Source organism: Acomys minous (genome assembly GCF_964271855.1).
Source record: "Acomys minous genome assembly, chromosome: 11".
In the NCBI taxonomy this organism is placed as follows: Eukaryota; Metazoa; Chordata; class Mammalia; order Rodentia; family Muridae; genus Acomys; species Acomys minous.
In genome coordinates, this window is record NC_140492.1 from 47286295 (window position 1) to 47310782 (window position 24488).

General features: G+C 41.4%; 2 long non-coding RNA genes across 3 annotated transcripts in view; one reads left to right on the plus strand and one right to left on the minus strand.

The window, feature by feature from the left end:
• Positions 1–22583, plus strand: part of LOC311609201 — a 36283-nt gene extending 13700 nt beyond the window's left edge. The window contains exons 2-3 of the long non-coding RNA XR_014783318.1: positions 9310–9478; positions 21861–22583. This is a non-coding gene — a long non-coding RNA (uncharacterized lncRNA). The remainder of the gene's footprint in view (positions 1–9309; positions 9479–21860) is intronic.
• Positions 1490–10899, minus strand: LOC311609199. Of its 2 annotated transcripts, XR_014783313.1 has the most exons (5): positions 10751–10899; positions 10045–10200; positions 7835–7952; positions 6288–6633; positions 1490–3811 (listed from the first exon to the last, which is right to left on the minus strand). It is a non-coding gene; the product is annotated as an uncharacterized lncRNA (long non-coding RNA). The 2 variants fall into 2 exon arrangements; XR_014783314.1 differs by lacking the exon at positions 1490–3811 and having other exon boundaries at positions 5888–6633.
• Positions 22584–24488: the final 1905 nt, after the last annotated feature.

Genomic DNA, 24488 nt, shown 5'->3' on the forward strand with positions numbered 1-24488 from the left:
TCAAAGCACCAAAGACCATCTACAGGCTCTGCTTTTAAAAAAAATGTGATCCTAAGAAAAATTTACTAACCTTTCCTCACTGGAAATTTAACCAACCTCTGTGCATTTTGTAAAGTTTTGTCTTTTATGAACCTGTTCATGACCCACACCTTCTATGATGAGCTTAAGCTTTCCAGTTTTATCTTTACTGGTTTCTATTTTGGAACGGCCCTCTCATATAGGAGAAAACTGCCATTTCAAAATCTTTTTTTATCTAGCAGTGCCTCTCCTTTTGTCTTTTAACCACCTTTACCAAGAATACATTTCATATCTATAACTTTGAAAGTTTTTCTTTACTTGATGTTCCCAGTATTATTTTTTTGTTTCTTAACAAAATAACTATGTTCCAATGAGTACACAGGAAGCTGTATCTGAAGCGCAAGCAAAGCCTGTTAATAGTCCTTGAAATGTTTTTGGTTTTCTCTCTGGAGGTGGAGGTGGAATAGCTCATTGAATGGGGTCTGGAAGGTTGAGCCCAAAGCCTTACAAAGTCAGTATATGGAAAAATTAAATAAGCTGGTGAAGAGGAAAGCTGGAGATATCCCTTTCTGCTAACATCAACCATAGGGGCTGGCACAGAGGTACTCTATAGTGTAGACAAATCCCAAAGACTTCACTACCCAAAGGAGGCCACAGGTCCACAATAAAGTAACCCAAAGCTCTCCTCTCCACTCTCTGTGCAGTGGAGACTTCAAGCTGCCAAACCTTCTCTCTGGCCATTTCCTCTCTTTGCAGAATGCCTTTTTCTAAATAAAGTGTCCACCTACGCTCTTATTAGGAATAGGTGTCCTCTCAGTTCCACACCTGGAGTCACAAGAATGTGAAACCTCTTGTATTAGTTTGCTTTGTTGTTGTTGTTGATGATGATGTTGCTGTTGTTGTTGCTATCACAAGCAACTTGAGGAGGAAAGGACTGACTTCATCTACACTAGAAACAGAAACAGCAGAGGAATGCTCCTAACTGGCGTGCTCTGCAACTTTTCCTCTACAGACCTGGTCCTCCTGCCCAGGTATGTCACCACCATCAATAGCAATAAAAAAAAATGCCCCACGTACAGGCGCATGGGTTAATCTGATGTAGGCAATTCTACAATGGAGGCTCTCTTCCAGGGTATGTCTAAGTTTGTGTCAAGTTAACAAAAATCTATGTATCCCTCTAGAGGTGCCAATCAAACCCCACTGCCAGCTGATATCGATTTCAGGTGCCTGTAGTGTGAAGGGAAGTAAATAAAATTAAATGGTCAAACAAGAATAAGAAATTTTAGAATCCACACAAAAAGCTTCAAACACTATATAGTAGAAAATAGAATTGCCAGCAAAGTCAGGAAGTACCTCTGGGCACTAGGACATTGATAATGTAGTAGATATTAATTAACATTTGTTTAAATATAAGTTTTGGTGGTACTACTCAATGGTGCCAAAATGTCTTTCTAACTGAGTTCTGAGTAATCTTTCTCAAATTTCTCAATGGAGTGTCCAGAGCCTGGCTTAAAACTTGAAAACATTGTCCCCAGAGGATAAATTTGGAATTGAGATTCTTCAATAAGTTAAAAGGGAAATAGAAAACGACTAGACCTTCTGGGATTATAAGGGGCGTAGGTGGTGCCATCTCTAGTCGGCCTGGGTGGTGCTGGAACTCAGGCATGGCCTCCGTGGACTCTGCTGAGCTTGCCTTGCTCTCCTCATTCTCCACGGCCGCCCTCTAACTCACCCCATGACCCGAGAGGGGATTCTTTACTTGAACTTTGTGACTCTCTCCTCCACTTCCCTCTACGATTCTGCCTTCGGTTTCCACTCTACAATAAGCCCTTCTTTTGCGGACTTCCCTGCCCTAAGTAGACTTGGAAAATGACTTCACAACTCAGCCAAGGGCAAGGCCCCCAGTTCTCAAACTCAGTAACGAGACACGAACTTGAGGCAGGGGAATGTTGCAAGAAAACCAAGGAAACTGAGAGGAAATGTTCATCCAAGTAGTGTGAGAGTTCCAGTATGAATATTTGAATAAAGAGAGGGCCTTTCCAGTATTGGCGACAGCCAGCAAAACTTTTTTTTTTTTTTTTTTTTTTTTTTTTTTTTGCAAGTTAGGCTTGACACCTTCACCACAGCACAGCCAGATCCCTGCAGTGACACTGTAGATGCCTGGATACAGCGAGGGCAACTTATTCATTGTATGAGCCCATGAACTAGTGAGGTTAGGGTCTCAGGGTATCTGTCATAGTGAGAACAAAGGGCTAAAGGCTTGCAGAGGAGGAAGGAAATGTGGGAGAGGCTACTCTGGAAGTCCATAGTTAGCAAGTGAAACCACTCTCAGGTTTGCAAAAGCAAATGTATAATTCTTTGTTGTCCTTCCTCTTGTTGCTGTATCTCCAGGAAAAAAGGGCACAGATGTTTCCTTTAGGAACGCTGAATGTCCTAGAGTGCTGCAGCTCTTTCAGGCTTCGAACAAGATGAACTAAATTTGCACCTGATTGCAGCCGTCATCCCGATGTCTCCCCCAACTTAGGTGAGTCCACCTGGAGTGTTGGCTTCCAATTTTTAAGAAATGAGATGATATAAAACTATTCATCTTATGCTGCTCTTAAGCAAAATAGATGAGAAAATTGAGAAAAAGAAATCACTAAAATATCTTATGAATGTGGAATTGCATTTCTAGTTGTTGTTGTTGCTGGTTGTTTTTTGTTTTTTGTTTTTTGGTTTTTTTTTAGTGAAAAATTGGTGCCCAGATGCATTATTTGTTAATGGAGTAAAATTCTGCAAAACAAATATAGCGCTTACTACATGATGTGAAGCACAAAGATAAACAAACAGGCGCAAACAACCCCAACACAGCAACCAATAACTGAATAACAGATGTGTGATCAAAGAAAGAGGGTACCACGTGAGAGGAAAGGATGCTTTGCAGAAATGACAGGCTGCTGAAGGATGCACGTGGTGATTCCAAGGTTAAGTATTTTTAAACCAAAACAAGTTTCCAGAATGATTATTTTTCACTTCTGAACGAGAGAGCTTTTATGTTAAGGTTCTTGTGCATTACATAAACTCACAACCAATCTCACCCATGGTACAATTAGCTCATTTCGAAAACAAGCTTCATCATCATTAACACTCACCCAATTTAAGCCCTTTCCACTGTAGGAACTGCATCTGGTAAAATGCAGTGGCAATTTTTAATAAGTAGGACCAAGTGACTTCTACTGCTATATGAACAATATGGAATGGTAAGCACACCACTATATGAGTTTGCTAGAAATATCAATATTAGATTTTAATCTTCAGACCTTTAAAAACTATTTAAGGCATATAGTGAAAGGGAATAAAGTAAAATATAGTGAAAGCTCCAAAAAGCTTTCTAATTACATGTTTTAATCCAATTTTTTCTCTAATTCATTAAGCTCAATATAATTGTTTTTGAAAAGTAAATAAAAACCTCACACATGAATATCTGTCACTCACTCATGTCACAGTCTTCAAGGCTACATTCCTGTCACTTTGTCTCCTGCTTAAAAAAAAAAGGGAAATAATCTCTAAAAATTTCTAAGCCTGACCATTAAAAGATTTCCTACACGTCCATTTAGTATTCTTATTTTGCCATTATGTAGATTAGTTATTTCTCTGTTGCTATGATAAGCTATCATGGCCAGAAGCCACCTATGGAAGAGAGAGTTATTTTTGGATTATGGCTGCAGAGGGATAAGAGTCTGTCCTTATGGAAAAGTATGGCAGCCAGTGGCAGGCATGGAGCAGGAAGCTGAGAGATGGATGACATCTTCAACTGCAAACATGAAGCAAAGAACGAACCGTAAGTGGGATGAGGCTATGGACTCTTAACGCTCAAGCAAACTCATACCACCTCCCCATACAATGCTACCATCTGGGAAATTGGGGGTCAAATGCTTGAACTTATGGTGAATTCTTTCAAACCACCAAAAAGACAGCTAGCTGGCCAATCCAGCTGGACCATCCACAGGGTGTGCGTGTGTCTTGCCATCCTGAGGTGAAATAGGGTTTCTGACCAGAACATTTCTGACCCATCTCACTTCTGGCCAGGTCAACACCCAAGCCAGGATATGAATCAGAGTCTCCAGTGGGAACAATTGAGGCATTCTTGCCAAAGATAGGAACCGCAACTGGTTTTCAAAGTCTCTGCCTGGTCTTTTTCTCTATTCCCACTCACCATAATTATCTTCTTTGCTCTGGAAGAGAAAGAGATGGCCCTCTGATTGGAAAAAAAAAAAAAAGACCCTGTTCAATGCTGGCATCTCCCTTCCACACTTTCACTGTTTGTTACATTAAAAACCTCTTCACATCCTGAGTCCTCTTCCTCACGGTGGAGGTCTGAGCTAGAAAATATACACCTTCCCTAATATTTGTCTCCCTGGTTTCTCTGTAGCTTGAACATGCTAACCTCAGACCGAGCTTAAATTTTCTGCCCATGCTATAGACAATGATGGATAGTGGGGGTACAGAAGTGCTTCCAAGGGGGTTCCAGATAATTGGGTCCCCAAGCAAGGAGTAGAACAGACATATCAGTAGCAGAATCAGAGTTTATAGGAAAAGATATACTTCCTGGTCTCCACCCTGGGTATCCTCCTCACCCTGTGGTCTCCCACGCAGTTCCCTCCTTTCATCTACTTCCAAAGGAGGAAGCAGCGTGCCAGAGGGCAGAGTTGGGAACCTCAAATGGCCCCACCATGCAGTGCCGAGAGATTTTTTTTTAGTTACCTAAGATGAGCACTGGGGTTTATTTGCATAGTGGGAACTTGGGGGCTCTTTTGCATAGTGTGAACTTTCTCAAGCATACAAGCAGCATCTCTTATCAGCATAATAAATCTTCCCTTAAGGGTCTGTGTTTTAATTAATGAACTGAAGTTCCCAGAAACAAAAAAGTTGTACTCACATTAACCATTCTGCCTGACTGGTTAGACTTCCATGACTGTGGAGAGAGCTAGAGGGGTATCTACTGGGAACCAATTTAGCCCAGGCTACATCTTAACAGCTATTTATAACACATCTCAGCGTGGGTCCAAATATCCTCATGGCTATCAGGTAAAATTTTTCAAATGTATAAACACACTGCTGCTTTCTATCAGTTGAGAGACTAAGTATGTCATCTGATAGCATCTGGGACGTCTAGCAAAGTCCTGTCCATATGCTATAACCCTCCCACCTGACGTTTCCAGCAATCTATTTTTTTCAAGTCCATAATAATATTAAAATGTGATAAAAGCCTGTTTTCAAATGAATTTTCTAAAAAGTAATGGTGTTTTTTAAATGTATTTTTCATTCAGTATATTCTGATATGTATTAAAATATATGTACATATACATGTATATATGTGTGTGTATATATGTATATATGTATGTATATATATACATACATATATACATACACTCATCACATCCCAGATCTTCCCTACTGCCCCACCCATCCAACTCTATGCCTTCTCTCTCTCTCTCTCTCTCTCTCTCTCTCTCTCTCTCTCTCTCTCTCTCTTTCTCTCAAACAAATGGGTCAATAAAAAAAAAAAAGACAACAAGCCAGACTAAAACAAACTTAACAGACAAACAAGGAGAGGGCAAGGGAGGGATCACAAGAAATACATAAATGTAGAGAAACATACGCACATACTCATAAAAATACAAAATGGAAAACCATAATAGATAACCAAAAGACAAGTAAGGTGAAAAAATGCGCAAAAAAAAAAGCATTATGGGACAGAACATTTCCAACAATACCATTGAGGTCTTTTTGGGTTGGCCATCTACTGCTGGGTATGGGGCCTCCCTTAAGTGTTGTTTGTATACCCAGGGAGACTCCACTAGAAAAAACAAGTTTTTCTTTTGTGACCTGTTGTCAGTTGGAGAAAGCTTCTGGGTTGGGTATGCCTGCTCATGTCCACTTTCCTTTAGCCCCAGAACCCCACTAATGGGCTTTAAAATGTGGCATGTTCTACTTCAGCAGTAGGGTAGGAACTATGTTTCTCTTTCAATTATTCTTTTCAATTAATATTTGCTTTATATTCTTTGCAGTTTTATACATGTATGCAATGCACTTTAATAATTTCTACCCCCTACTCCTTTCTAATCTCCCCAAGACTATTTCTCACATGTTCCTTAATAACTTGGGTCTCCCCTTTCTCTTTAGTCCAGCTGATGTTTTTCTATATGCACATGAGTGTAGAGCCATGCAATGGAGGATGGGCAATCTACCAGTGGCTACATTCCTAATGAAAAATGATTCTCCCTAACCTATCAGACATCAACAACCAACACCTCCTTAGGTAACAGTAGAGCTTTGTAAGCTTCTGTCATATCCATGCTTTAGCTCAGGAGTGTAATGGCCGTGTCCTTCTATTCAGAAGATCGCACTTGGCAGTTCTCCTCCTCATTCTCCAGCTCCTGCAGTCTTCCATAGCATCTTTCACAATGTTCACTGAGCCTTGGGCTGGGTGTAAAAAGGATATAAAACTTCCATGCATGGTTGAACATTCAAAAGTCACTTATTCTCAGCATGTTGATAAGTTCAAGTCTCAGCATTAACTGCTGTCCACTGAAAAATCAAGTTTCTCTGACCAAGATTGGGAACAGCATTACTCTATGGAAAGAAACACAAATGTTTAGAAGGCAGTTTTCACAACATGAGTATTTAGCAGAACAACAATAGTAGGTTCTTCCACTAGAACCTATGACCTGAGCCACGAACCTTTGCCTAGGTTTACAGGTAAGAACTTCTCTCTATGAAGAAGATCTGAAATTCTATCAGAAAGCCCTGCAACAGTCACGCCACTATTACACAAGTGGGTACATCTTTCCTGGTAGGTTAGTATTGTTAAAAGTAGGTAGGTACCCTCCTCCTATAAGGAGCTTCCTGACAGCATTCTGAGAGCCAACAACTGTCTCAAATGATCTCAACAAACAAACAAACAAACAGAAATCCTTAACTAGTTAAGTCACTGCAGAGGCAGAGAGCTGCAGGGCAGGCCTGGTTGCTGCCTGTGACTTTTGGTAGGCTGAAGATTCTTCCTCTTCCCCAGGTTTGATCCACTCATCCCCAGTTTTGCTCTTTTTCACCTATTTTCATGCCTACTTTCAACCAACTAGTGCCTAGCTCGGCTCAGTTGAATTCTGATAGCACCTTTACAATTTACAATTTCAGAGTGTAGGATCCCATACATCTCTAGGGAAGAGAAAAAAGAAATCTATCTTCAAGTCTGACCCACTGGAGTCAGACTAGTTGGGGAGAAAGATATTCCTCCTGCTTGAGGCCTTTTGTCTTCTAGCTAGCCTCTAGGACTCAACTGACAATTTAGGCAGAAGGTAAACATTCCTGCATCATACCTCAAGACTCCACACTTCAGCTACAGAAAACCAATGTGGACAGTTAACCATGGTGCCATCTCTCCAGCCCCTTGTATTAAAATGTTGAGCATCACACACAAGGTAGGCAATGAAACATTTTTGTATAATGTTATTATTTTAAAAATTAAAATTGTAGTTGATTTTATTAAACATGTATCCAAAATGTACACTGGAGAAAGGATAGCCTCCTGAAAAAATGTTACTAGCAAAACTAGATAGCCAGCTTTAGAAGCATTGAAAATATTCTAAAGACAATTTTGTGCTCTTCCCTTTAGCTCTCAGAATATTAAAGTAATGGTCCTGTTGTTTTGTAACTTGTCCTGGGGATATATAAAGAAATATCCAATTATCCCAAAAAGGGCATTCATCAATTACAGACCAGTGATTTCACTTTGGTCTACCTTTGTGAGCCACTTACAGAAACAAGAGTGACTTACCAAATGTCCAGCACAGATGTTAGTGCATGAAATCTGGACCCCTGGACCTCTGCAGGATTTACAGGTAACTGGGCTGGTGGGAAAGTCTCCTTCTCAGCAACTGTTACTCCTTTATAACCTGGAGGAAGGTCCTTGTTAATCTTCAAAGTTTCAGCTTTCTGAAACCTGTAAACACTGTTTATTCCTTGAGTTTTGTGAACCTCTCCCACTGTTTCCTGGAAGGAGTGTTTCTATTCATAGTAAATTACTAGACAATGCCCAGAAATCTTCCAGGAGAAGGCAAAGGCATGGATGAAGCCTGATGCTAGGTACAGGAAAAATTCAACTACTTCTGTCAACTCAAGTAACTAAAGCCAGATAATGAAAGGTCAATGATACACACACATATCCTTCTATTTAACCTCAAATCTCATGTCACAACCTGGAAGGTGTAGTTAGGGACTCACTGAGCCTCTTTGTTTTTTCTTCTTGATGAATGAATCTCCTTTCTCTGCTCTTCTCTGTTGTCTGTTTACTTGGCCTATTGAGAACATATGGCCAAAATCTTATATGCTAGAGCTGCCCAGAGCTCCGGTTATGACCATACAACTTAGATAACATGTCAAAATGTATCATAGACCTTAATACAAAAGCTGAAACTTTGAAACAACTAGTGGAAAGTATATGGAAAATAATCATAAAATAATTGCCTAAGCAATGATTTCCCATATAGGGCTCTATACCCACCAGAAACAAAATCAAGATTTAACAAGTAAGATTTACATCTAATTAAAAATCAGAAAACAGCTTACAGAGTTGTAAAATAACTTTTTAAACTATCCATCTGACAAATTAGTAACTATACTATATGAGGGCTTCAAAATATGTGACAATAAAACCCAAATAATTGAATTAAAGATGAACAGATGAACTAAATAGATGCTTCCTGAAATAAGAAAAATAATAACTAACACATATGTAGAAAATGCTTACTGTTTTACTCCATCGGGGAAATGGAGACCACAACTGTAATAAGACTCCATCTCATTCCAGTTAAAATGTCTATTATCAAAAGTGCTAAAAACAGAACAAAACAAAATGACAACAACAACAACAACAACAAAGATGTGAAGCTTTGGAACTCTCTATACTGTTAGTAGGAAACTAATTAGTATCCTCATTCTGGAAAAGAAAATGTAGGGGTCTTTACAACCTAAAATTTGAAACACCAAGTGATCCAGCTATCAACTTCCTGGATATAAGTCTATCTATCATCTATCTATCTATCTATCTATCTATCTGTCTGTCTGTCTATCTATATTTATCTGTCTACCTGATCTCTCTGTTATCTGTAAATCTTTCTCTCATCTATCTCTCTATTACCTATGCATCTCATTCATCTTTATATTATTTATCTACTTTTGTTACCTATCTATTCATCTGTCTCTCATTATATTTGTGTCTATGTATCTATCTAGTGCTCATGTTTATTGCAGCACTTCACAAAGACCAAAACACGGAACCAACCCAGGTGTCCACCAGTGGACGAATGTATAAACAGAATGCACCATGTGTACCTATTGAAGTATCATTCCTCCGTAAACAAGAGTAAAATCCCGTTATTTGCAAGAGGACGGCTGGAACTGGAGGACATCACAAAGCAAAGTAAGCCAAACACAGACAATCAAGCTTTACAAGATTCTCTCCTGGGAAAACTGACTTTTTTAAGAACTGAAAGCATAAGCATGACTCTAAGGAGTGGATAGTGGGCAAGGGGTAAGGGGCCGATAAAGGAGGCTGAGTCACACAAGAACAGTGTGGCTGGACAAGATCAATGCACAGCATATGCAGGTATGAGAATGTAGCTGTCAGTCCTGTTCGTGTGTGTGTGTGTGTGTGTGTGTGTGTGTGTGTGTGTGTGTGTGTGTGTATGTGTGTATATGTGTGTGTGTGTATGTGTGTATGTGTGTGTGTGTGTGTATATGTGTGTGTGTATATGTGTGTGTGTGTGTATGTGTGTATATGTGTGTGTGTGTGTGTGTGTGTGTGTGTGTGTGTGTGTGTGTGTGTAAGGGCTCTTTTCTGTTCATAGCCTCAGAAGCATTTGTTTGTATGCATGTTCTTAATGACTGGGATCTCAGTGTAGGTTTAACTTCTCCGGTGGCTACGAGGATTGAACATTTTTTTCACATGTTTAGTGGCCATTAGTATTCTGTCTTTTGAAAACTCACTGTTCATTTCTTTAGCCCATTCGCTGATTTTTGTAGCTGATGGGATGAATGTGTTCTCTGTTTGGCTCTCATCCGGTTTTTCTTGTGTTGTTGATTTTTATGCTTTTCTTCTTTATGTGGCTAGAGTCTTCCCTTGGGCTTAGGCACTCTTCTGCCCTAATGAGAGCAAAAGCAAGCACCAGCAAAAGCTTGTTACTAAAAATGAAGTTTTCTGTGTTTCAATTATGCCTTCAATAAATTTGGAAACCAGAGTGAATTCTGTTAGTATAAATGTAAAGATTTTTAAAAAACCAAGCTTATTAATAATTAAGAAGTAATAAAGGAAGTAATTGGGAAATGGAAATGGGGAAGTAAATTAGGAATTAGAGGAAAATACATGAACTGGAAGCTTACAGGTAATAGAGGAAAAAACTCTTTACAAAGCCAATTAAAACACAAAAGTTAAAACTCAGAAAATGTGAACTACAAAATGAAGCAGAATTAAATATATCATCAGTTAACATCTCTTCTTGGTTGGATGACTGTTTTCCCCTCAGGTATATTTTATAGCTGACTTTACAAACCCTGGAGGATGACTACTAGATCTTATATAATTTATAACAGGTCAGACCAAAATGTCTCTCCTGTTGCTTTGGGCCCTGCAGAAGAACAGGCTAGTCACAGCAGTTTCTAGGGCCTCAGCATGGGTTGTGCACTCCGGTCTTACCTTCCTCTTCCCACAGCCTTATCTCTGGTGTGCTGGTGACCACATTTCCCATGTGCTTTCAGAGGTTCTGGGGGGAGGGGTGCACCCACACTTCTCGTTGCCTTTGTTGTTGGGTGTTCTTCAAGCACCTAGACCCTTGCTGCTTTTTTTTTTTTAACTAATGACACAGAGTCCTTGGCTAAAAATAGTTGAGTCTGTCAGCCTCTGTCAGGTGCTGTTCATTTCTCGCATTGGAGTGGTTGCCAGGGTTGTGTCTGTCTGCCTTGCTAGTGGAGAGGAGGCCAGTGAAATTAGCTATCCCATCTAAAGGTCTGAAGCCTCTCAAGTCTCTCTCTCTCTCTCTCTCTCTCTCTCTCTCTCTCTCTCTCTCTCTCTCTCTCTCTCTTTCTTTCTCCCTCCCTCCCTCCTTTCCTCCCTCCCACACATTGTTTCTTGACACTCTCTTCCTCTATTTTGTCTGTGGCCACAGACTTGGGGTAGGGTGGGGTGGGGCAGGGAGATTGGGTAGTCTTCGGTCTTCACCCTACTCTTTGCTCAAGTGTTTTCTTCCTGGTTAATAGGATATGGGGGCATGCTGTTTGTTTCTACTTTGCTGTCTTTCTTGAGAAGGAGCAGAAACCAGCATTTGCATAATAGCAGCCAGCTAGCCAGCTACAGGATAGAACTTCCCAGTAAACACGCATTGTAAGCCTTCACCCATCAGCAGCACCCACAACACGAACACTGTTCACTTAACAATGTCTCATTTGTCTTGTAGGCCTTCTTCATTTCCTTTCTTTGTGTGCATGGACTATTTCAAAGTACCTTCTCGCACATTTAGAAGAGCTTTCTTCTGCTTCATGTAGGCCAATTATTGAGGGCCTCAAATGTACTCGTAAGGGTTTTCTGTTTTGTTTTGTTTTTAATACTCCTTTCTGTCTTCCCTTTTCTTTTTGCTCTTTCAATTTTGGCAAGGCCTTAGGTAGCCCAGTCTGGTCTTGTCCTTGCTACATTTCCAAAGAGGACCTTGAGTTCTTGATCCTCTTGCTTCTATCTCCAAAAGGAGTGTGTGCCACAGCAACAAGCTGCTTCGTTGCATCTTCTGGCTCTAGTAGCTGTTTGCATCTTTTAAATGATACTGCTGCTGCCTGTCTTTTTAGATTATGACTTACTTAACATACTGTTTTACTACACCATGCTTTTTAGGTTCCAATGCTGGTATCTTCACAGCCCATGGATAAGTTTGTTTGGTTTTTTGTTTTTGTTTTTTGTTTTTTTTAACCAATTTTTACAGGATTGTTAATGTACTTAAACATTTTCTCCTAAAAGACATACTCTGAGGCCTTGCTAAGTAGCATCCACTGGCACAGATTTCAGCTGGATATGGTAACACAGTCTGCACAGGTTCTTCGTCAGCACTGGTAAAGTCTGCAGCTGTCTTAGTGGTCTAGTCTGCTGCCCACTGTGGGGTTAGTCGGTGGAGATGTAGCTCACCGAGACATGATGGATTTGCTGGCAGCTGTAGGAGTGCCATATGTGGACACAGGTGCAAGATCCTGATCCATTTTCTGTGGGTTTCTTGTGGGAGGAGAGGCTTTGATGGGCCAACGTAAGCAAGCTGCAGCTGGCACAGCAATGAAGATAAGATGACCTCAGCATCAGATTAGTATGGGCCGCTCTTGGTGACCCACATGCATGCGGGAAATAGCCTAGCATGGGGAATGGTACTGTTATCGGTGTCTTAAGGCCATACAAGAATACATCTGCTTCTGATGCCGAGTGCTCTGCAGCCCACAGTTCAGTCTGAGACAGAGTGCCGGTAGAAAGGGGAGCATTACTCCATTGCTGGTGGGACTGCAAACTTGTATAATTACTTTGGAAATCAATCTGGCACTTTCTCGGAAAACTGGGAATAGGACTACCTCAAGACCCAGCTAAGCTACTCCTGGCCATATGCCTGAATGATGCTCCACCATAGAACAAGGACATTTGTTCAACTATGTTTATAGCAGCCCTATTCATAATAGCCAGAATCTGGAAACAACCTAGATGTCCCACAGCAAAGAATGGATAAAGAAACTGTGGCACATTTATAGAACGAATACTACCCAGCTATTAAAAAACAAGGGCATCATGAAATTTGCAAGCAAATGGGTGGAACTAGAGGTAATCATCCTGAGTTAACCCAGACCCAGAAAGGCATGAATAATACATACTCACTTATAAATGGATATTAGCCCAACAGAATAGCAAAGTAGAAAGATCCAGAGGGTCCTAGAAACCTACAAGTAGAACATTATGATAGGCAAATTTGGGCCCAGGGGTCCCGCTCAAACTAAGGCACCAGCCAAGGACAATACAGGCCATAAACTTTAAACCCCTTCCCAGATCTAGCCAATGGGCAAAACATTCTCCACAGTTGAGTGGAGAGTGGGGTATGACTTTCACACGTACTCTGGTGCCTCATATTTGACCATGTCCCCTGGAGGGGGAGACTTGGTGGCACTCAGAGGAAGGACAGCAGGTTACCAAGAAGAGACTTGATACCCTATGAACATATACAGAAGGAGGAAATCCCCCTCAGTAACAGTCATAGGGGAGGGGAATAAGGGAAAAATGGGAGGGAGGGAAGAATGGAAGGATACAAGGGATGGGATAACCATTGAGATGTAACAAGAATAAATTAATAAAAATTTTTTAAAAAATAATAAAAAAATAAATGTCCTCTGAGAGCCTTCACCTAGCAGGGCATCGGGACAGATGCTAGGACTCCCTGCTGCACTCTAGGTGGACCACTGAGAGGGGTATGGAAGAATGGAGGGATGGAAGGACCCAGAGGGTTCAGGAGACCCACAAGGAGACCATCAAGGCCAGCAGATCTGGACCCAGGGAGACCTGCAAAAACTTTTGCACCAACCAAAGACAATGAATGCAGTAAACTTAGACCCCTTCCCCTTGTTTAGATCTAGCCAACGGACAGCTCATTCTCCATGGTTTGGGAAGACCAGAGACTGCCTCTGACATGAACTCTGGTGCCCCCTTCCCCCTGGTGGGGAGGCCCAGCCACACACAGAGCAAGGAGAAGCAGGCTGTGTGGATGAGACCTGATAGGCCTATGGTAGGGCAAGAGGTCTCCTTCTGTCAGACGTCTAGGGGAGGGGAATAGGGCAGAAATGGGAAGGGGTGTAGGAAAGGGAAGACACGATGTGAGGGGCTAACAGTCAGGATGTAATCTGAATAAATTATAATAAATTTTAAAAAGAATAGGTCTGTACTCTTAGTCTAAGGTGGGATGACCATCAATGTCTACAAGCTTCACCAGTATCTTCTTTTTCAGCCTTAGTTGGTCCTTTGGCTCAAGGTAGCCTTCCTAGATGCTTCAAAAGTATTCACATTTTAAACTATTGAAATGCAATGATTCCTACACTGTTTTACTTTTCTCTGTGGGCAGGTGGGTGTTGGTTTGTTGCTATGCTTAGGGTTAGGGGTAGCTTTAGGGTTAAGGTTAGGTTAGGGTTAAGATTAGGCTAGGAATGGAGTTCAGGGTTAGGGCAGGATTTGTATTCCCGGTAAGTTTGGAGTTTGTTTTAGTGCTCGAGTTTATGGTTGTATTATGGTTATGGTGCTGGTTACCTTTATGCCTCAAGGTAGTTTCGAGATTTTGTTTGTATTTTGGTCATGGCCCTGTTGCCTCTATGGTTATGGTGAAGGCTAGGTTAAGGTTTTAGCCTGAGGCTAGAATTTTGTTATATTTAGTGTTGTGGTTGTGTTTAGTTGTAGATCATGGGTTGGGGGTAGGTTGTGTTCAAAGTTAGTATTGGAACTAGGTTTAGTGTGAGAATGAGGTTCATATTTAGGGCTAGTATTAGAGTTAGGGCTATGATTAGGGTTATCTTTATAAATATATTTGTTAAGATTGTGATTCTATATGAAAAAACAATGTAAGTACTTTAAAATGAAAAGTTCATTTTGACTGGGCTCATTATTCATTTTCTAAAACTTTTTATTAATTCTTAGTGAATTTCACATCATGCATTCAATCCTATTCATTTCCCTGTCACTTCATATCTGCCCTCTGCTTGTAAGCTTTTGCCAAAAGAAACAAAAAAAGAGCGAATAAATAGAATTTTGAAAAAAATCTCATTGTGAAAGCTGGGGTGTATTATGGTATGTCCCACAATATACCTTTTTACTCAAACAGCTTTACTTTCTAATGCTCATTGGGATGAGTCATTGGTCTGGTAACAGGCCTCTGTCAGCACTAGATTCTCACTGGGAATCCTTTCAGATATCTTTCAGATATCCTGTTGTTTCCCTGTATCCTGTTGTGGAGGTCTTGCAAGTTTGCTTCTGCAGGACTGATCCCTTCATGATCTCTAGGAGTTTATAAATGAGGTAGATGTTGGGTTGGGTCAACTCGAAGGCCTGGATCTGGGCCTCGGTAGTAGCTCAATTGGTCAGCCCACCAGTGTTGTCGATTTTTGCCAATGAAGTCTCAGGAGCTAGATGTCAGGGTGAAAACCTACCATCTCAGAGAGACAGAGAAAGCACCCAGTTGACCTTCCTACTCAGCTGACATCCCAAAAGGAAAAAATCCTTCCTATTCAGCTCATGTCCTGAAAGGAAAAAGTCCCTTCTCCTTCAGGCTGTCATAAATACCCTTTAACTCAGTGTCCCTCCTTTCTACTTCCTGTGCATCTCTCCATCCATCCTCTTGAATTCCTTTCACTCTCCTTATTTTTTTTTTAAGGAAGGCATTTAATTGGGGCTTGTTTACTGTTTCTGAGGTTTAGTCTATTATCATCATGGTGGGAAGCATAGCATCTTGTGGGCAGACATGGTAGCAGAGCGTTCCACATCTGAATCTAAAGGCAGCAGGAAGAGAGAGACACTGGGCCTGGCTCATGTATTTGAAACTCCAAAGACCATCCTGGTTGACTCACTTCCTCCACAAAAGCCATGTCTCCTGTCCCTGTTAAACTTCACCACTCCCTTATGGACCAAGCATTTAAATCTATATATGAGCCCGAGGTCCATTCTCATTCAAACCACTGCATTCCTCTCCCTGGCTCCCACAGTCTTGTAGCCAGATCAGAATGCAGTCCAACCACAGAAGACCCCATAGTCTATCACAATCTCAACCGTGTTTAAAAGTCCAGGGTTCAACGTCTCTTGTGAGACTAGTGAAATCTCTTACCATAGAACAATAAACTGAAAACAACGTGATTTTACTGAGTGAAATGGGAGGCCAGTGGTCTGCGGCAAGGAGTGGCACAATTGCATACTTTAGTTGCAGGAAGAGGAAGCAGCCCACACAAGCGTAGAAGCAGTGATTGGCATCTGGTAGCTGCACTTACCTGTCTGGGTCACAGACACAAGAAAGAGGTTGTGGAAACTCCAGGCAACTAAGGAAAGCTGTTGAGGACAGGCATGTGGCAGGGGAGGGGTGTCCCTGCATGGAGGTCCACTCTCTATGTTTTAACCCCTCATGTTCACTTCTGCTCAATCTGGTTGCTTGTTCTGCCTCGTGATCTAGGGTTGACTTTATTTAATCCTGTTTATAGAAAGTTCTTCTTATTAAAGGTGTGTTCTAGGGCTGAACCACACCACAAGTACTTGTTTACAGTAAACAGAAAGCTTGAGGATCAAAGACTGAGCCATACCACAATTAGAAACAGGTTTTCACCGTTCATAATGGGATCAAATATCCAGCAATACACCAGCTCTTCTGCACGTGAGCCACCAGGGACAGCTCTTCTGCTTTCCCTAGGGAAGGGGCAGCACCAGCTCTCCAGGACCACCCTGGCTGTTCCTCACCACTCTTGGGTCTCCAGTTCTGCCTTTCTTCATAGTGCACAAACTGTTCTGCTTTTTTTCTCCCATCTCTCCACCATATGCTTCCTCTTTGTAGTGGCATCCAACTTCAAGGGCAGGCAGGCCTCTTGGTGTCTTCTGCCCACTCACACCACATGACAATGGGTGGGCCTCCCGGACTTGTTATTCTTAAGGTTTAACCAGCTGATTCCTTACTCCCTGGAAAGTACCAAATAAGAAATAATTCCAATCTCTCAAATTGCTTCACAAACCTACAATTCCTGTATGTCTTTAAATAAAATAATATAGAAAGCATAACTATCAAATATTTTGGATAAATTCCAAGCCATGATTACGGTCTCTTAAATTATCTAGTTTCATTGTTCAAATTAAGCTTCTTGCCTCTTGACATTAACAGCAAAATACAAAAATGTATTATTTTGGGGTTTTGGAGAAATTATATGTTTTGTGTAGTTTTATTTTTTAAATGTTACTTTAAAAGTTGCCAATATTAGAAATATGCTATTCTTGCATCTGATTGTTACTGTCTTTAGTTTGTTGGTGGTGAGTTTATTAAAGATGACAACCTGAAGACCTGAAGACTTAGATTTAATTTTGTCTACTCCTGCCTAGAAGTTCCAATAAACTCCAATAACCTTTGAGAGGAAGGATTCTGAGAGAGTGCCGGAGGCAGTACACTGCGGCACAGTTAATAAGCGATAGCTCAAATGTTTTATGTAGCCCACACACAATGAGGTTCACAGAAGACATAAATTTTATCAATTCTGCATTACACATGGTAATATTTTGTGATGAAGAACAGAAGAAAATCAGGCAAATACTTGGAAGAAATTCCCAGAACCTTCTTCTAAAAGGCCAGTCTGTGAAATATCAGCAGCACAAGGAGAAAAGATGATGCAAGGAGAAAAACAAAAAGCCAAATAAACAAGAAGTGAGTTTTAATAAGAAATCAGAGTGCTTCATCTGAATTGCTGCCTTTTACTGTTTATCTCTTGTCCTAGTCATGATTGCTATTACTGTGATGAAAACACCATGACCAAAAGCAAATTTTAGGGGATGGCATTTGGCTTACAGTTCCATGTAGTAGTCTTTTGCTGAAGAAAGTCAGGACATGAACACAAGCAGGGTCCAACCCTGGGGGAAGGAGCTGACACAGAGGCCATGGAGGAGTGCTGCTTACTGGTTTGCTCCTCATGGCTTGCTTAGCCTTGCTTTCTTATCAAACTCTGGACCACAGTGGGATGTAACCTCCCACATCAACCACTAATTAATAAAATGGCCTAGAAGCATTTTCTTTTTTTTAAAATTTTATTAATTTATTCTTGTTACATCTCAATGGTTATCCTATCCCTTGTATCATCCCATTCTTCCCTCCCTCCCATTTTCCCCTTATTCCCCTCCCCAATACTGCTCCTCAGGGGGATTATCTCCCCCTGTATATGCTCATAGGGTATCAAGTCTCTTCTTACCTGAGTTTCCTGCTCTCAGATGGTTTTAGTTTGTGCCAACATGGCATAAAACTATCCAGCACACCACGTACCAGATGTGTTAACCTCTCAAGTAAAGACATCATATTTTATATAACAGCCACAATCAGAATCACTACTTGACTGAGTTTTTGAAAGCCAACCCTTATTCTCCACAATCTATATGTCTGTCTTCTGCACATATAGGAGTGTTAAAAGGGGAGCTGGTGGGAACCACCACCCCTGAATCTTTCAAGTCCTTGATGGTGGCATCAATTTCTGCAGTTCCTCGAAGGATGCAATACTGGGTTTGAGACACTATTTTCATTGGCTGAAGCAACTCTGAAGGCTTCCATTTAGCCTTCCATCTACAATAGTCCCCACTCCACAGGTCAGGGAACCAACATGACAATTATGCCAACATCTAAGTATATCTGGGCAAATAACCATGGGACGAGTTTGAGAACACATTGGACTTACTGGGAGTAGGAAGGACATCAGCCAAACCTCCATCAGTCACCTGACCACCATAAGCCCCTGCTTAAATGAAGGGGTTTCCTTTCCCACAGTTACACTGTACACTGTATTTCCCTCTGGGGAAAGACTGAAGAAAGGCTAACAGTAAAAAATTTAAGTATTTTATCAAGATCCTTCCCCAGGGGAAACTGGGGACCCTTTCATTTGAGGGGTTCTGGGTCTGTAAACTGACTCAATCTGGAAATTGATTCACAAGCCTAGGCTACAACATGAGACCATATCTAAACAAATACACAAACAAACAAAAATTGCCAAACTTAAAAGCCATTAACTACTCTTTAATTTAGAAGTCTCTGCTCTGAGGTTCACTTCCTTATTTCAAAATGAGAGTCCTCTTGGTTCAAAAACCCCACAAGGAGACCATCAAGGATGGCAGATCTGGACCCAGGGGGACCTGCACAAATTGTTGCACCAAGCAAGGACAATGCATGCAGTAAACCTAGACCCCCTGTACAGATCTAGCCAATGGACAGCTCATCCTCTACGGTTGTAGGAAGAACAGGGAGTGCCTCAGACATGAACTCTGGTATCCCCATTTGATCACTTCCCCTTGGTGGAGGGGCCCGGAAGCACACAAAGCAAAGGGAAGCAGGCTATCTCGATAAGACCTGATAGACTGTGGCCATATGGTGGGGGAAGAGGTCCCCTTCTGTCAGAGGGCTAGGGAGGGATATAGGGTGGAAAAGGGAGAGAGGGTAGGAACAGGAAGACACAAGTGAGGGGATAGTAATCTGACTAAATTATAACAAATTAAAATAAAAATAAAGAGCCCTCTGTGGATATTATTTCTGAAATAACGGCAGACCTAGAAAGGTAATAAATCTCTATTATATAATTAATGACATCTCATATTAAGGATGGACATACATTATTACATCTATTCACATTTAATATTAGGAGACTGATGTTCAGACAGATGGCTAGACTGACCTTCAATCTGGCCCATGGCAAGCTGAGACGCTAATCCTGTTGGCCCAGTCCCCAGTATGTCACCCTTTTCAATATATCTGAATGCTCTGCAGTATCAGATGTGTGCTTTCTTTTACCTGTGTAGGAAAACATCCTGGCTTTTTGACTGAATTAGTAAGAAAAACAATGACTGATCCTGAGGCCAAAACAAAGACATCTTGCATCATGGCCTTCCTTATAATTGCTTGATCTTTGATCATTCATTACTCACCTGCTTCAAAAGTTAAATAAAAGAAACGGTTAAAGCAGGAAAAAAAATAATGAAGGAAACCATTAATACTACACGGGTCAAAATGTCATAAAACTCTTCTTTGTACATTTAATGGTTTAAGCTTGGGTGTCAATGTAATTGACACTTGAAAACAAGGAATTAAAGGTGTCATTCACCTCATTTCTAAACAGTGTGAATGTTAAAGTTGTATTCTCAAATATGGACCCAAGATATACTTTTTAAATTCATTGTGTGATAACCACTCACACACACACACACACACACACACACACACACACACACACACACACACACACACCCCACACCACATACTTAGATTTGCATTTTTATAACTAAAATACTTGATAGAAAATTAAAGGGGAAAGATTTATCTTGGCTCGCGATTTTAGATAAATTTCAGTTCTCGATGGTAGGGAACACGTGATGGTGGGGGCATGACACAGTGGCTCTGTCCACTACCTCAGAACTAGAGCTGAGTATGAGCTTCAAAGGCTTGCCCCTACTGACCCATTTCTACCAACTAGGACTCACTTCCTGAAGGCTCCAAAGCCCTCCAAATCCCACCACAGACCGAGGAGCAGTGTTCAAATCATGGACTCACAGGGGCGTTGCAGACTCAAAGCATAACACCCACCTACTCCACAGCCTTCCGAAGACCCACGCTCATCTCAGTGTAAGGTCTTAGACCTTAGAACCACAGCTGTCTCATAACACAGAATGTATTTCAGCCAACTTCAAGATTCTCCCCTATCTTTTGAGACCTGGTAGTGTTTGTTTAAAAGTCCAAGGTCGCCCCCGAGACTCATTTAAAAAAAAAAAAAACAACTTCTATCTGTAAGCATATATTTCAAAGCAACTCAAAACAAAACCATTCCCTCCAAACCAAACAAACAAAAACAAAAACATGGCATAATGATGAGATTAAAGCAAGACTAAAACTCAACGCAGCAAATACTAACACTTGTAGCTGCATGACTGGCAGCCCAGGCATTTAGTGGCACCATCCAAACTCTGGTGGTCTCCACAGCATGGCCTCTATGGCTCCGGCATTGACAACATGTGTGGTCCTTCTTCTGGGTGGTCCCCACTCAGGGACTCCAGCCTTCCTTAGCAGACGTCCTGTTCTCAGCCGCTAAGGGGCCCCAGGGCTCCATTTCAATCTGAGCTTCACTTACCAGATATTACAAGTAGCTCACTCAGAGGCTTCCCATGGGGAATTTGACTCTGTTACACACTGCCTACCTTCCCAGGGCTTTGTCTAGAACCTTCATGCAGCATTTATGCCCTTTGAACTCTTGCGTTCTTGCAAAACCAGCACCACGTACTGTCAGATCAAGAAGTAGCCACCCCTCCCTTTGTGGTGACTACAGTGACCTCTGAGTTTCTGCATGGCCTGGCCTGGAAAGCCCTTCTGCACAGCCCTGCGTGGTAGAAACAACAGTAACCATACCTTTGGGGATGGTGGAAATCTGATTAGGAGCTTCCCCCTTCTTTTGAAAGTAGAATGCAATGTTTCCAGGGAAATCAAACAATAAAGTTCACTGAATTCAACTTCCTCATAAATTTGAGTGCTACTAATAAGGGAATTCATAAAGACATCTCTGTTGTGCCTCACAGAGACATGGGGATGTTGCTTTCTGCACGCTGTTCTTACACTTATTCATATTTAGGGCTTCTCACATTTGACCACAGTACTCACAGAAGTACTCAGTAAAATATAGGCCGCATAGACTGACATGTATTTGAATCTCCAGAATCTCTGAGAATCTCTGCGATTCTGAACTTTTATTTATTTATCTATTTATTTATTCACTTTACATCCCAATCGTCGTATCTGAATTTCTAACTCCCAGAGCATGCCAGCCCTTGTTGATGCAGCAGAATGAATCGTGTGTGTCTTGTGCAGTTGGGTGGAGATCTTCACAGTTGGCTTTATCTTCAATCAAAGCTTAACTACATCAACATTATGCACTCACAATCAATATAGAGATCTGCAATAACCCCTGTATTAATGTCCTCCTCTGGTTTTTTTGTTATAAGAATATACCTGAAACTGGATATTTTTAAAGAATACGCTTGTTCTATCCCACAGTTCTCAAAGTTGGGATCATCAAGAGCACATCATTACCTTATGCTGGGAAACCAAAAAATTGAAGATGTCTATGCTTATAACAACCCATCCTAACAATCACTAATGCAGTTCCATGAGCACTTCTGCATGAGAAAGGTATTGGTTTCTTTCTTTAAAACGTTCTTTCTTTTAAAAAAATCATTTTATATCATGTGTATCTTTCTGGGTCTGGGTTACCTCACTCAGGATGATCTTTTCTATACTCACTTATAAGTGGATATTAGCTCAAAATAGCTGTCGCCTTGAGAAACTCCACCCAGCAGGGGATCAGGACAGATACCAGGACTCACAGCAGGACTCTGGCGGAAGCTCTGAGAGTTGTAAGGAAGAGTTGGGGCATGGAAGGACGTGGAGGGGTTAGGAGCTCCACAAGAAGGCCATCAAGCCTGATGGATCTGAAGCCGGAAGTGGGAGGCTGCACAACCGGATGCGCTAACCAAGGACAACACATGCAGAGGACCTAGACCCCCTGTTCAGATTAGCTGGTGGACAGCTCATTCTCTACGTTGTGGGGGTGAAGAGGGTCCAGCCTTTGACATGAACTCTGGTACCCGCGATTTGATAACCACCCCTTGGTGGGGAAGCCTTGTGGGCACACAGAAGGAAGGATGCAGGCTGACCCAATGATACCTGATAGGCTGAGGTCAGAAGGTGAGGGAGGAGAGCCCCTTTGTCAGAAATCTAGTGGAGGAGGAGTAGGGCAGAAGAGGGAGGAAGGGTGGGAACCAGGAGATAAGAGCCGGGAGGTATCAATCGGGATTTAATGTGAACAAATTATAATAAATAAATAAAAATGTAAAGAATCATTTCATGTGTTTTGGTGCTTTGCCTGAATTCATGTAGTACTCGATGCCAGAGAAGGGTGTAGGGTTCCTTGAAACTAGAGTTACAAACAGTTGTGACCTGTCCTGTGAGTGCTTGGACTCAAACCCCGTTCTCTGGAAGAACAAGATCTCTTAGCCAGCCAGCCAGCCATCTCTCCAGCTCCTATGTTAGCATTGCCATTGAAATGACAAACAAATTTCAGAGAATGACTTATATTTAAGCCATAGTAGTGGACTTTTTAGTCTGTCTTTAATTTAGGTTATATTAGATCAAAACATCAGGCTATCAGTATTTTGATTAGTTAATGGTACTATTTTGGATGTCTCACGAACTAAAAATTAAGCAGTTAGGAAACCAGTTCTATCTGAACCTAAGCCATCACCTTTTACCTAGTAGACCTGTCCTAACAGGATGTCAAGCCACCAGAAAAATTGTTTCCTCTTTCTTCAGTTTGCTCTCCCCTCAGGTGATGACAGCTCAGCGTAGGTGGGGCCAGTACCTACTGAACACTGGGAAAAGGAAACTTGCTATTCCAAAGCACTATCCTTTTCGGTTGGGAAGTGTTTTGAGCATAATATAGAATGAAATTGAGTATAATATAGTAATGAAACCAATGGCTTACTTAATAACCTTGGTAGGAGATAGCAGCTGTTACCATAGCAACTAGTGCAAATTCTAGGTTATCTCTGAGCAGGCTCATACTCCAGGCCCCAGCCCAGCTGCTAGGGACAGCTGGGTACAACTTTGGCTCCAGGCTCAGTGGGCTTTTGGACACCCTGTGCTGGTGTTCTTGGCTCCCTGGTAGTTTCACAAGCACATGTGCCATGCCATATTAGACTGATACCAGTGTGGCATCTGGGCCCTTGCCCTTTAGGCATCCACGTGATTACCTCTATGCACTACCAACAATTGTGAACCAAGGGCTACATTTCTAGAGCCTGACACCCTGGCTTTGCCTCCATTTCTATCCAGTGTCATTATTACACTGGCTGATTTACTGTTATTGTAACTTCTGGCGTGTGGAATTCATTATTTAAATGCTTGAAGACACCACTGTCCTGACTAACACTGTTCTGAGAGCTAGACAAAGAACACAGGCAGACATTGGGTACAATACATCCTTATGCCAGGGGCTAGCTCCAGATTTCACAAACATCTAGAAAACACATGGTTAGTGTAAGACCTCATCTCCTCTCTCAGTCTGTCTCCTCCTGTTTCCTGCTTTCCATACTGTCTACTGTCTCCAGTTTTAGCCATTTTTTCATTCTGCTATTTGAGCTCGTACAAAAGCCTGCTTTTTGTATCAAAGAAGTATTATGTAATTTGCACGCTGTCATTATGACCATGAATTTCCTTCAATTAAGTCACTGAGTTGTTTTTGTAGAGGGAAGTGTTACAAAGGCTTATGGGAAAACAAGTTATATAATAAGGCTATTCATAGAACTACAAGGTAACTTCTCGTTAAATTTAGCTCTCATATTGACCCTCGATTCTTTTTTTTTTTTTGAAGAAAATTCTCAAAACACATTTTTGTTCAAGTACTGAAAGAAGTCCATTGACATCAGATTCAAATGCCGTGAAAATTGGGGGGAAAAAACCTTTAGAAACTGAGACAGAAAGACACAAAATTCTCTGTATAGGAGGGTTTAATAAGTGAACATTAGTAACGGTACAGGGCAAAAAGAGCAGGCATATACCCTTGTCCTTGTCCCTTACTACGAGCCTCATCTGGGTCTCTTGCTTCAGTCTTAGTGACTTCTAACC